Raw genomic sequence first — 13,417 nt, 5'->3', positions numbered from 1 at the left:
TTCACACAGCGCCTCACTCCTCACTGCATCAGTGATCGGCTACTTGAGAAACTCTGGCCTGAAATTAATGAGAAACATCTGGATCTCTCTCCAAAAGCCTGAAAAATGTCGACAAGGCCATTTTAAAGGACCTTTGCAAAACACATAAGTGCAAGGAAAGAGATCTGATTTTTAGCCTGAGGGAACAGCTCGACAGTATTACTGTCCCAGTCTTCACCAAACACCTGTTAGCATTACCGAAAAGAGTACTCAGTGTATCTAAAAACAGGGACGAGTACAGAGAAGTTGTGGAAAACTTCACTAAAGATCTGGTAATACACGCTATGGGTGAAGTAAACGAGACAACGAGCTGGTATTCAGCAACATTTGACTTCATTATACAGAGGCTGAGCCAAAAGATCTGGAACCAAATTTTGTCCAGCAATTTCAAATCTCCTCGAGAACATCGAAGAACTCAGCTTGACGGTATACAATGAACTCCACAAAGGTGGCCTTATCCAGGACAGTTCATGAAAACAAGCAACCCAATGATTGACGAAGTGATTTTCCAAACCTTCAAAAAACACGCCATAGTGAAGAGACGAAGTATCATCTCTTGGGCTTCTGCTTGTGATTTTGTGGCAAAACTCTTAAACTAGGTTAAAATATTCAATTAAATTGGGCAATCTAAATTTAGTTTCAAAAACCAAGAGTGGTTAAAAATGACCACTCTTTTTCTCCTGTCTCCCTTCCCTCATCTCCAACTGGCAGCGGCAGATGGCCACCCCATCCCTGAGCCTGGTTCTGCTGGAGGTTTCCCCTTTTAAAGGGGTTTTTCCTTCCACTGTCGCCAAAGTGCTTGCTCATTGGGGTTGGATTTTCTGTGCATTATTGCAAGGTCATGACCTTACAATATAAAGCACTTTGAGGGAAGTGACAGGGTTTGGCACTCTTTCTTAACTTAAAATGTCTAATTACAACAGGACATTTTAAGTTAAGAAACAGTGCCACATCAAAAAAAAATTTTTTAAAAACAAATAAATAAAAATGAAATAAAAAGAAATTTGTGTTTTGTTTCACTTTCTGTGAATTTGCTGAGAATGGAATATCAGATTAGAATGGTGTGTGTCAATATAATGTATCATAGCATCATCCTGCAGACTAATTTAAAGTGCATGTCATAGTAATGTCATTCTGTATGCGTGTGCAAAATTTAGCAAAGTATAATCAGTGTTTCAGGTTAGGTGGTTAATTAATTTTCATTACAACAAAACAAAGATGCTAAAACTACCACTTAATTGAGAATATAAATACACTAAAACAGCACTAAAGAAGTTTTTAGAAAAAGTCATTTGAGAAGTTAAAAGTCAAAAGATAAAGAAATATTTTGAGATAATGTAACAGTCAATGGGCAATGTGTTTGTTTGCAGTTATTGAGGGAGCCTTAGAATCATCTACACTGCTTCTGTCCGCACAGTTGTTTGTTGTATCAGGTGGAAAAGTAGATGAGGTGTTGCAGGCCCAGATTCTGAAGTTAGAATAGAATAGAAAAGATTAGAATAGAATAAACTTTTATTATCCCACGGTAGAGCTGGGCGATATATCGAGTTTTTTAAAAATATCGATATATTTTTATACGAGATATAAGATGTGACAATATCCTTTATATCGATATAGTCTATGTTACATAATTATAGTTGCGGAGCCGCAAGTTTGCCTCTCTTTCGTCCACTTTTGTCTTTACGCAACGTTACTCGACCTCGCCTCTCCTTCACTGAACACAACTCCCCCTCCTCCTCCATCGCTTCACCTGCAGGCAGCGACAAGATGGACACGGCAAATCTCCGTTAATGAGTTACTGCGCATCGCCCCGTGCGTGGGCCTGGATGGCGTCAACGTGTTAACGAGCTAACCACGCTAACGAGCTAGCCACGCTAACGCCATGCACGGCCTGAAATCCTTTCATTTTCTCAAAAGTTGACTGCGTGCCTTTTGTATGAATTCTGGTTGTGCTTGATGACCGCGAACCGATTTTATGTGATACACAGAGCTCAGCAATCTGTCAAAAATGTTTTAGTTCGCCTTTGGTAAGCTACGGAGCTGCACCGCTTGATGGATTGTCGAGCATTACGGCTACCGAGGAGCCTCGCGGAGTAATACGTACTGTGCTTCAACGTAATATTACCGTATTTTGTGTGTATAAGAACCATAAATAGCACCTGTTCAGAGACATGGTTACGAAGCGGATTTCAAACTCCAGGCTGTCAGTCACGCAGTAGAAGTTGGGAACAGAGCAGCTGTGAAATCTGTCTGTTATTATGCTCAGCGTCTTTTAGTTTACATTTGACTGCACAATTGTGAGCTCTTTGTTATGCACAAAACAACATAGTTTTCTTTTATTTATAGAGCATCATTCTTTAATAAATGCTCATAATTTATTTTTGAGTAGTTTTTTCATGTACATCTATGCTGTATGTTAATAAAATTGCCTGTGTGACATCTGGGACACAGCTTTGACTAAGAACTCTCTTTTGTTCTTACTTTATGGCTTTAAAAAGATATCGAGATATATATATCTTATATCGCCATCCAGCTAAAAAATATCGAGATATGAATTTTGGGTCATATCGCCCAGCTCTAGAACACACCATGTTTATCCAGCATGTCAATCTGGACCAACACACAATTTCAGAAAGTACATTTATTCACAAAATTCTACCAAGCCTGTGTGTTACGCTCATGAGTGCGTTGTAAAGATTTCATTTATTTATATCTTGGCTTTCTTGTATTTAAAGCAAGTAAACAGATAAAAATTTGTAAGAACTGAGCAAAGTATCCCATCTCACCTCACCTGGCACATTTCCATTATTTAACAGCACCAGAGACAGTGTATGTCTACACCCAACAAGTACCCGCCTGAAGTACAGCACTGGGCTTCCTTCAGTGTTCCTCAAGAGCTGGCCGTATCAAGACAAACACTGGGAAGAGTGCCTTATCCCAGAAGGTCAAACTGAAGCACCTTGTTCCTAATAGTGGGTGTCATTCTGAATGCAGCAGAGTAAGGAAAGCATGGTGGCAGAAGTCAGCAGGAGCAAAGAAGAGGTGCTACTACTAAGTAAGAGAGTGCCAAGAGAGGTGACTATCCATAGGAAGAGTAAAGACAACACCACAGTAGCAGTCACATAATTGTTTACCTGCTACTTTCCTCCACTTGGGCCTCAAACACAGCACTGTATAACTGCATTGTTTGAGGTGTGAAGGTAACAACAAACAAAGGTGTACCACTGGCTGGGAAAGCTCAGTGTTGTTGTAGGCATATCAAACACCTCGATTTGTCCAATTAACTAAAAAATACATTATATTTTAGATGATTTGATCACATTTCTTTATACTGTATCACAATGAGAGATAGTCCTGTATACATTTATCCATGAGACTTTAAATGCCTCACCTTGGGCCCAACACTTTTGATGGCTAAGATGAGCACACAGGGGAACTTGCTGCTGTTGGCGGGTTTGAAGCGAGCTTGGCTGGTTTGAATATTGTTGAAGATAAATTTGTTTTCATCCTGTACAAAGATGCATTCAGCATTGCAAAACTGCTCAGATGAAAGCTGGCTACTGCTGGGGCACAGATGGTGTTCCTCAAAAATGGAGGCCATGTCTAACACTATGCCTGGAAACAAAAAGAGAAAACAGAGATAAATTATCCGTTAAAGCAACAGCAGTCAAAGAGCAATGAGCTTAAATTCAATGATAAACACCATTGTCATTCACTTTTACTTTTGATCTAGAGCCCTTTAAATCCGCCTGCAGTAAGCATAGAACTGACTCTGGTCAAGTTCAACAATCAATTGAGAATCATACAGTTCTAACCTGGCTTGCATACTTGAGCCAGCAGTCTGTAGAGTATGCCATCAGGATGGTCTGAGGGGTCACGCCCAGTGGTGTCAATGAGCAAATCCTGGTTATAGCTGCCTAGCTGTTCAGCTGCACAGTCCACTGTCACCACCCTGGCTGTAGGCTTCCAGTGCAGGGAGACAATGAGAATACACCCAGCCTGAGGTGAGTCTAGAATGAACACACACACACACACACACACGCAGACACACACACACACACACACACGGAAGAAAGACAAAGAATGGCGAGGTGAGGAGAGGAGAGTCCTGGAAAATGTTTGGATACCAGGGTAACCGTGGTTCCTTGAAAAATGAGCACTGTATAGTCAGAAGCTATTTGCATATTTTTTTTAGTGAGACACTGGGGAAGCTTTCAATGAGAACAAAAATAACAAAATTAATATAATTTAATGTCAAACAGCACAATCAGTGGATGGACTGTTTGCTTGGTGGAAAAAAAGAGAACAAGAAAACATCAAAGACAGTTTTGGTGTTTAAATATTTATACTTTAAATATTTTACAAAACAATTAGAAAACTATAATATATAAATATTTTTGTAATCAGATTAACAGACCTTTTCAAAGCGCACACTTTGATTTGATAGTCATTAACAGGAACTATGGGGTTGAAACCAATGATATTAATCGTGGCTCAGTTTCTGTAATTACAGTTATTGTTTTTTTCTAATATATCTCAAAATCACTTTTTCTTTTTGTCCCTTGTTCTGCTGTAACAAGCGTGGGATTAAATAAAGACCTGTGTCTGATGCTGTGAAACAGTGTTTCTGAAACTCTTGTGCAAAAGCTCAAATGAGTTTGATCAATTAAAACACAAAAAATCAGGATTGTTTTATGATTATTCATGATTTAATTACACAAGGTTGAATAATCTCAAAATGACGAACAGTGCATTTATAGCCGAAAAACAAATATACAGGATAACCTGTTATCCTCCATCACTGCTGTAAAATTCACCAACAGTTTCTCAACTGTAGATAATTCTGGAAAGACTCTTGTGGCGCTTTGGCACCACTAGACCTCCCTGAAAGGTTCGCTCCTGGTATTGTGTCATGTGGACCTCTTAGACCAGAAAATAAGGACAAAAAAACCCAAAACAAAAAAACCCAAATTATTAGGATTACATTAACACTTAATCATTAACATTATGAAAACTATACTGCTTCAGCACTATAAACTTCTTTTCACGGACAACAGGCGAGGCATTTCAGAGTTAGTAGTGGGTCAAAATATCTCTTCATAATTAACTAACTCATCAAATCTCGGGAATACACGATTTTGAAAGCCCAGCCAATATATTATCAGACAAACCTTTTTGACAGGAGAAAAAAAAATTAATAAACAAATGTTTGTATGAAAAAAAATGAATTCTACTTAATGCCAGCTAAAAGAACGATTTAATTACTATACACTCCTGGGCAGTATATATCTATATCTATAATAAAAACAGTATGAAGATTAGTAATAACACAGCCTATTGTTACCAATCTACATTAGTACATATATTAACATCAAAACTAATAAGTAACCTAAAATATAAAATAAGCAACATGGAGTTTAAACAGTCACATTTCCACACAGTTTGGGCGACCCCATGTCCCAGCCCTGAACATGCAACTGCTCCTTCCAAAATGTTAAATTTCTACAAACTCATATTTAATAAGGTCAACTCCAAAATAACTGTGTTCAACCATTTCAGCTGACCTTAGACAAGATGCTGCACCTACTCTGGTTCATAGAAATATAACTGCTAAGTCCTGTGAATCAGCTGAGTACAGACAAACAACAACCACCAACACACAGGTAACAGTACAGAGGTACCTTGATTTATTACAATAATTTGGCGTTTCTGAGAGTACTTGTGCATGTGTGTCTGTTTATTTTTTGTTTGTCTTCTGATTTCTTACCCTGTCCTGCTTAAGAGTGTAGGGTCTGTGATGGTGAAAGAAGTCTTGAAGTCTCCATGGTTTTCCAAGATGAAGCTTTGGGTTTTCTTGGTACCGTAGATCAGTGGACCAAAGTTGCTGTCACATGTAGGCGGGATCTTGTATCTAAAGAGAGAACACAAAAAATATCCGCTGCATATTATAAACAAAATAAGAAGTCAGCAAGGTAGCAAGAAATGCAATTTGATAAATTCAGTTCTAAACGTGATTATTTAATATTGTTTCTGTACTTCTAAAAATATATCAGAGATAACAGTAAGAATCAAGTCTTCACCTGATGAAAGCATATTGGGCTGAAACCTTGATATTTGTAATGCTTACAGTTTCTCCTCCTCTCCCAGTGTTGGGTTTAATCACCTAAAGAAAACAGGTCCAATAAGCTTTGTGCTGGGAGAGGTGCAGCCCGCCATCAAGGCTTTTGAGGGAAAACACTACTTTAAAGCTCAGTTCCAAACCATACCTTGGTTAGTCAAAGGAGTTTGCGAAGAAAAGCGTCTGGACTTCTTTAAGTTGCTTGAAGACGTTTCACCTCTCATCCGAGAAGCTTCTTCAGTTCTAAGGTCAAATGGCCGAGAGTCCCAGATTTAAACCCAGTGGGAGTATCCCCCCAAGGAGGGACAAAGGACCCCCTGGTGATCCTCTAATCACATGCGCCAAGGTGTGAAAGCGGGTGTGGGACCTAATCAGCCAGGGTTTCGGGTGAGCTCATGTGAAACCTGGCCCCACCTTGTCATGTGAATTCCTGAGGTCAGATGGCCCAGGATGTGAGTGGGCGTTAAGGCGTCTGGGGAGGGAACTCAAAACTGGATTATAGATGGCAGACAGTTGGTGTCGTAAACCACCGCCTCTGTTCAAAGATGGTCGCTCACAGTGGACATAGATGGCCTCTTTCACTCCTCTTTCAAACCATCTGTCCTCTCTGTCCAAAATGTGAACATTGGCATCCTCGAAAGAGTGACCTTTATCCTTAAGATGCAGATGGACTGCTGAGTCTTGTCCTGTGGAGGTGGCCACCCAAGGTGGTCCTTTGTCCCTCCTTGGGGGGATACTCCCACTGGGTTTAAATCTGGGACTCTCGGCCATTTGACCTTAGAACTGAATAAGCTTCTCGGATGAGAGGTGAAACGTCTTCAAGCAACTTAAAGAAGTCCAGACGCTTTTCTTTGCAAACTCCTTTGACTACGATGACCTGGATGACTGAGAATCTTCACAGACATACCTTGGTTACCTTTTTGACTTGAAAGCAGTCGAGTTGCACCTTGTGCCTGAGGATTATAAAAATGTCAGGAAGTGGTATGTAGCCTTTAACATATCCCTCACTGTTGAGTTGAGGGTGAGACTGCTGGACAACACTGAAGCATTGCAGTACATGTAAGTTTTCAGTGTGGTGGGAGAAAACTCTAAAGCACAACATGAGCCCTGGAGAAATAGCAAAAATGACTGAACTTCGTGGCTTCTCCCCTAAAGTGAAAGATAAGAATGTCCACCAATGGTGTACCATCCATCTAAGTAAATGGAAAGAGACAAAAAAAAAAAAAAAAAAAAAATACAATGGGCCTTTGGAGTGAGATTTGGAAGTACAGGGATGCAGCTAATATCAACCCGTTTCAAGAACTTGCCATGGCTGCTGTGTCTGTGTTGTCCTTGCCACACTCAAATGCTGAAGTTGAGCAAGTATTCAGCCAGATGAGTGTGGTAAAAAGCAAACTTAGAAATCCTATGCCCTTGCAGAGCCTCAACTCCATCCTGTAGATCTGATATGGACTGAAGCTATCTGGTGAAGCTTGCTATGAGCACCGGCTGCCTGATAATGTTTTGCAGCTTTTTGGCACATCAGCTGCTTACTCATTCAAGTGCTACAGTTGCTGAACCTGGCATGGAGAATCTTGATGAAAATGAGGATGACCCACTCTTTCTGTGAGCCAGTACAGACAATATTTGCGCAGGGATGTCTGGAAAACAAACAAACAAACAAAAAACAATGAGCCTGAATTAGGACCAGACTAGTTCCCATCAGTTTTTCCACATTGTCACTGTTTATTCTACTGACTGTTTTTGGTCCATTTAGATTGCTAATGTAGTTTGTTAACAACGTTATGGTTAAAAATGTTCTTCTTTGACCGTTTCTCTTGTGTGGTTTAAAATTACTTAAAAAGACATTAAAAAAAAGAAAAAAAAAGAAAAAACTTAAAGACAAAAAGTAAAATAAAATAACTCTGCCAGAGGGCCTATTTCGGGTCACTTTTGCCGGTCCCCAACCCAGATAAGGGAGGCGGGTTGGCATTATGACATTAAAAAACTAATATTGCTATAAAAATTTTTATTTGTAGTTCGAAATGTATTCTAAATGCATTCAGGGTGTTTTTTATTCACTTTATGTCTCTTCCACGATGTTATTTCTCTCTCCTACAACGTTGGTTACAATTACATATGCATGACCAATTAAGCAAATTAGGCGATGACGTCATTTTGCGACTTCTAGCTACTTTTAGGACAGCCAATAACGAATTTCCTTACTGAGGAGTTGGCAACACTGAAAGTAACGAGCCTGTTTTGAAAATGTAACGAGTAGTAAGTGCAGACATTTGTGTTAAAATGTAGGGAGTAAAAGTAAAAAGTAGTCAGCAAAATAAATACTAAAGTAAAGTGCAGAAAGCTGAAAATTGTTACTGAGATTTTATCCTGCAGGCCAGGCTGGGACAATAACCAACCTATCATTAACCGCATTAACAAATCCAGACGTTTGTGCGACACTTTATTAGCGACATTTAAAACCAGGCAGCATTCAAAGCCTGTCAGTATTTGTTCACCTTGGCGTGCTTATGAATATATTATCGCTATCAATTCTCCGTAATGAATGAATTAATTCTCCACATTCTCCATTGATGAATGAGCCATATGACAGCTAATGTAACACTTTTGGAGTCGTTACAGTATACTAGGACCAGTTAGGTTCGACTACTAGAGTAGTAATGAGTGTAGCGTGTGATAAAGACCACAGACCAGAAAATAAGTTTAAATTGCCGGCTTATTATTTTGTGAAGACAGAATAGACAGTTAACACACAATTACATAAAACATTCAACATCACACATTTAAGGAAAACAAGATATTTTCTTCCCCTTTTTTAGTTCAGTAATTTCTGTTAATTTATCCTATTTATCTCAAAACCTTTTATTTGGCTTTAAAAGGATGTTATTTTATTCATTCCAAGTCCTAAGTTCAAGTTTATCCTTTAATCTATTTGAATTAACACTGTGTTATTTTAAATCAAGTTTTAGTTCTTTAGGCCCAAGATTTAATTTAATCTTGGTCTAGGTTCACCTTTAAATTTCAACCAGTTCTTATTTTGTTTTAACCCAACAAAATTATTTACATTTCCATTAACACCATTACAGCATTAAAATGTAAGGTTGACCAAAATAAATTACAAAAAACATGTAAAAACTGAAAACAATTCAGCAAAAGGCTGAACAAATCCCTTAAACAAACAAATAAACAAAAGAAAATTGTCTCTGTGTCCTTTAACTATAAATCCTGGAATTGCTCTGAATGATTGTCCAGTGCTTTGAAAGTCCACTGTTCTTTTGCAGAGGTGTATGGATTAGTCCTACCAGTTTCTTTTAGCGAAAGAACTCAACATCCAGCAGGGGGCGGTTTTCCCTTTTCCTGCTCGGTACAGTTCAATGGGTCCGTGGGTGGCTCGCCATCTTGTTTCTCGCTCAGCGGATCAAACTCCGATTCTAGCTTGGCATTTCCCGATCCAAACCTTAATGGCCTACCATAACAACAAAACAAAGTGCATAAACATTTGAAAATAACACACAGGTAGCCCTTAAATAACAGTAAAAGTCCGTTTTTTCCAGCTCATTTAGCCAAAATGAGGTGACGCCAACATGGCGCGCTGAAACACCGTCAAAGGCCTTTGAACTGCAGCCTGTGTCGGTTAAGCACCAATCCACCGTTTTTTAACATAAAACTGCATAAATCTGCTACCTTGACTTTCCATTTGCATGAAATGAGCAATATAATACAACGAAACATTTCTTGTATGAAATAAAATACAATTTCTGAACTCACCAAGTCCCGTTCGGTTACGTTCTAGCGTCACCAAGGCAAGGACAGCTCGGAAAAACAAAAATATATTCTCCAAAGTACAAAGATTGCTTTATGTAGACTTCTGGCTTGGTTTTTAATATTTTTTCCACTCGTTTAGGCAGCAGCTCCGCAAGGACTTTTTGCATTTCTCCCTCTCCAGCATCAAAAAGAAGGAACAACCCGATTGGGTGTGGCTGATCACAGGAGTCACGCTGCAGCGTGCCCTTTCGAGTCTGAACACATATTTTAGCCATTTTACCTGAATTAACATAAAACACCATGAATTCGCTAGTTTTTGAACCATTTTAACATATTTTTAAACACAAATGAAATCCTATACCATGAATTATATCATTGCTGATGTTTTTAATGAATTTTCTAACCATTATGATCTATTTATTGACTATTTATCACCTGTAATATATGTCTTATGCCTGTTTTTACTAACAGGCTTTTATTTATTGACAGCTATGTTAACCAGGGTTACACTAACACTTACTTTAACCAGAGTTTTCTTTGAACAAGGAACACCGTCTGACGTCAGGCTTTGATCTATGAGCAGTCCTTTTATGGTCTTTAAAGTGGGCGTGGCTAAAGTCCATAAATAGACCTTAAGCACTCTAGTACAGTTTAGTTCAGAGAGCATTAATGCATCAGAACAGCGACTGTAATTTAAGCACATTCAGTTTGCAAAGAGCACACATGTCTACCTTAACTCCAACCACCCATCAACTGAATTCCTCTTCCCCAGTTGAGAGTTTGAAAAGTACAGAAACAAACTTCAGCATGACTTCCCCACTCACCTACACCTCAGACATGCTGAAATTTTGTAACACATATATGAGATTAACTTGGGATACCATGGAAAATGCAGATCTGGCCTGCACACAGACTGAGCTCTGTCTTGAGTCCGTGGGTGCAGACTTCCCCGAGAAAACAGATGATTCAGGAGCAAAGGACAGCATCCTGAATGAAAGCTCTGTAGATGACCATGGCGATGAGGAAAACCCTAACCCAATGCAGAGTTTGGAAAGTATAGATACAAACTTTGACACGACTTCACCACTCACTTACACCTCAGACATGGTGAAATTTTGTAACACGTACATGAGATTAACTTGGGATACCACGGAAAATGCAGATCTGGCCTGCACACAGACTGAGTTCTGTCTTGAGTCCGTGGGCGCAGACTTCCCAGGACTGGAGGCTCAACCAGACATAGAATGCATGTCTTTAGACACCTCAAGCTGCTGGGATGAAATAGAAAGTGAAGAACTGGAAGATGAGGCAACCCCCATATTCCAGGGATTCCTCCCTGATACTGAGTGTCTAAGTTTTTCTGAGATCAGTCCGCTATCTGAGTCTCTGAGGGGGGAAAAGCTGTGTGTCAACAACGTTATTCAGTTAGTGATTTCAAAGGCCACAGACAAAGTCTCCTCTGAGTACAAGATCTTCACACAGCGCCTCACTCCTCACTGCATCAGTGATCGGCTACTTGAGAAACTCTGGCCTGAAATTAATGAGAAACATCTGGATCTCTCTCCAAAAAGCCTGAAAAATGTCGACAAGGCCATTTTAAAGGACCTTTGCAAAACACATAAGTGCAAGGAAAGAGATCTGATTTTTAGCCTGAGGGAACAGCTCGACAGTATTACTGTCCCAGTCTTCACCAAACACCTGTTAGCATTACCGAAAAAGAGTACTCAGTGTATCTAAAAACAGGGACGAGTACAGAGAAGTTGTGGAAAACTTCACTAAAGATCTGGTAATACACGCTATGGGTGAAGTAAACGAGACGACGAGCTGGTATTCAGCAACATTTGACTTCATTATACAGAGGCTGAGCCAAAAGATCTGGAACCAAATTTTGTCCAGCAATTTCGAAATCTCCCTCGAGAACATCGAAGAACTCAGCTTGACGGTATACAATGAACTCCACAAAAAGGTGGCCTTATCCAGGACAGTTCATGAAAACAAGCAACCCAATGATTGACGAAGTGATTTTCCAAACCTTCAAAAACACGCCATAGTGAAGAGACGAAGTATCATCTCTTGGGCTTCTGCTTGTGATTTTGTGGCAAAACTCTTAAACTAGGTTAAAATATTCAATTAAATTGGGCAATCTAAATTTAGTTTCAAAAAACCAAGAGTGGTTAAAATGACCACTCTTTTCTCCTGTCTCCCTCCCTCATCTCCAACTGGCAGCGGCAGATGGCCACCCCATCCCTGAGCCTGGTTCTGCTGGAGGTTTCCCCCTTTTAAAAGGGGGTTTTTCCTTCCCACTGTCGCCAAAGTGCTTGCTCATTGGGGGTTGGATTTTCTGTGCATTATTGCAAGGTCATGACCTTACAATATAAAGCACTTTGAGGGAAGTGACAGGGTTTGGCACTCTTTCTTAACTTAAAATGTCTAATTACAACAGGACATTTTAAGTTAAGAAACACGTGCCACATCAAAAAAAAATTTTTAAAACAAATAAATAAAAATGAAATAAAAAGAAATTTGTGTTTTGTTTCACTTTCTGTGAATTTGCTGAGAATGGAATATCAGATTAGAATGGTGTGTGTCAATATAATGTATCATAGCATCATCCTGCAGACTAAAGTGCATGTCATAGTAATGTCATTCTGTATGCGTGTGCAAAATTTAGCAAAGTATAATCAGTGTTTCAGGTTAGGTGGTTAATTAATTTTCATTACAACAAAACAAAGATGCTAAAACTACCACTTAATTGAGAATATAAATACACTAAAACAGCACTAAAGAAGTTTTTAGAAAAAGTCATTTGAGAAGTTAAAAGTCAAAAGATAAAGAAATATTTTGAGATAATGTAACAGTCAATGGGCAATGTGTTTGTTTGCAGTTATTGAGGGAGCCTTAGAGTCATCTACACTGCTTCTGTCCGCACAGTTGTTTGTTGTATCAGGTGGAAAAGTAGATGAGGTGTTGCAGGCCCTGATTCTGAAGTTAGAATAGAATAGAAAAGATTAGGATAGAATAAACCTTTATTATCCCACGGATGAGAAATTTTGGTGTTACAGAGCTCTTACAGCAAGGGAAAATAAAAATATAAAAGGAAGACAGAAGGTGATCCTATATACACCATTTATATCATGCTATGGCAGCTGATTTTTTTTTACACTCTGTCTTCATTTAACTTTTTAAATTAGGAGGAATCTGCAAAGATAATTTATTTCGAGTTAAAATCTTAAGATAAATAAGAGCTTTTTAGGTTTTTGAAAACATTTTAAAAGCTGTAGATGTAATGTGTAGGTGTAGACTGCATTGTAGGTAACTAATAGTATAACTCAGAACCACATCCAAGGTAACATTTCCATTAGGGGTTAAATTTACACATCAGCTTTTAGATCCAAAGGTCAAACATCTCACTCCAGAGTATTGTGACCTGGATGGCTGAGAACTTACATAGATGTAAAAGGTTGTCCTTACGCATTTCAGCTGGCTTCACACTTG

General features: G+C 39.0%; 1 long non-coding RNA gene across 3 annotated transcripts; it reads right to left on the bottom strand.

Moving 5' to 3' along the window:
• Positions 1-3,325: 3,325 nt before the first annotated feature.
• LOC120440955 lies at positions 3,326-10,479 on the bottom strand. Of its 3 annotated transcripts, none has more exons than XR_005613662.1 (6): positions 9,926-9,939; positions 9,460-9,614; positions 7,691-7,797; positions 5,807-5,950; positions 3,855-4,049; positions 3,326-3,654 (listed from the first exon to the last, which is right to left on the bottom strand). It is a non-coding gene; the product is annotated as an uncharacterized LOC120440955 (long non-coding RNA). The 3 variants fall into 3 exon arrangements; XR_005613661.1 differs by lacking the exon at positions 9,926-9,939 and adding an exon at positions 10,443-10,479 and having other exon boundaries at positions 3,327-3,654; positions 9,460-9,623; XR_005613660.1 differs by having other exon boundaries at positions 3,328-3,654; positions 9,460-9,623; positions 9,926-9,940.
• Positions 10,480-13,417: the final 2,938 nt, after the last annotated feature.

The sequence above is a fragment of the Oreochromis aureus genome, linkage group 7, assembly GCF_013358895.1.
Source record: "Oreochromis aureus strain Israel breed Guangdong linkage group 7, ZZ_aureus, whole genome shotgun sequence".
Classification (NCBI taxonomy): Eukaryota; Metazoa; Chordata; class Actinopteri; order Cichliformes; family Cichlidae; genus Oreochromis; species Oreochromis aureus.
The sequence above is the reverse complement of the archived record's forward strand: the minus strand, read 5'-3'. Positions and strand labels throughout refer to the sequence as shown.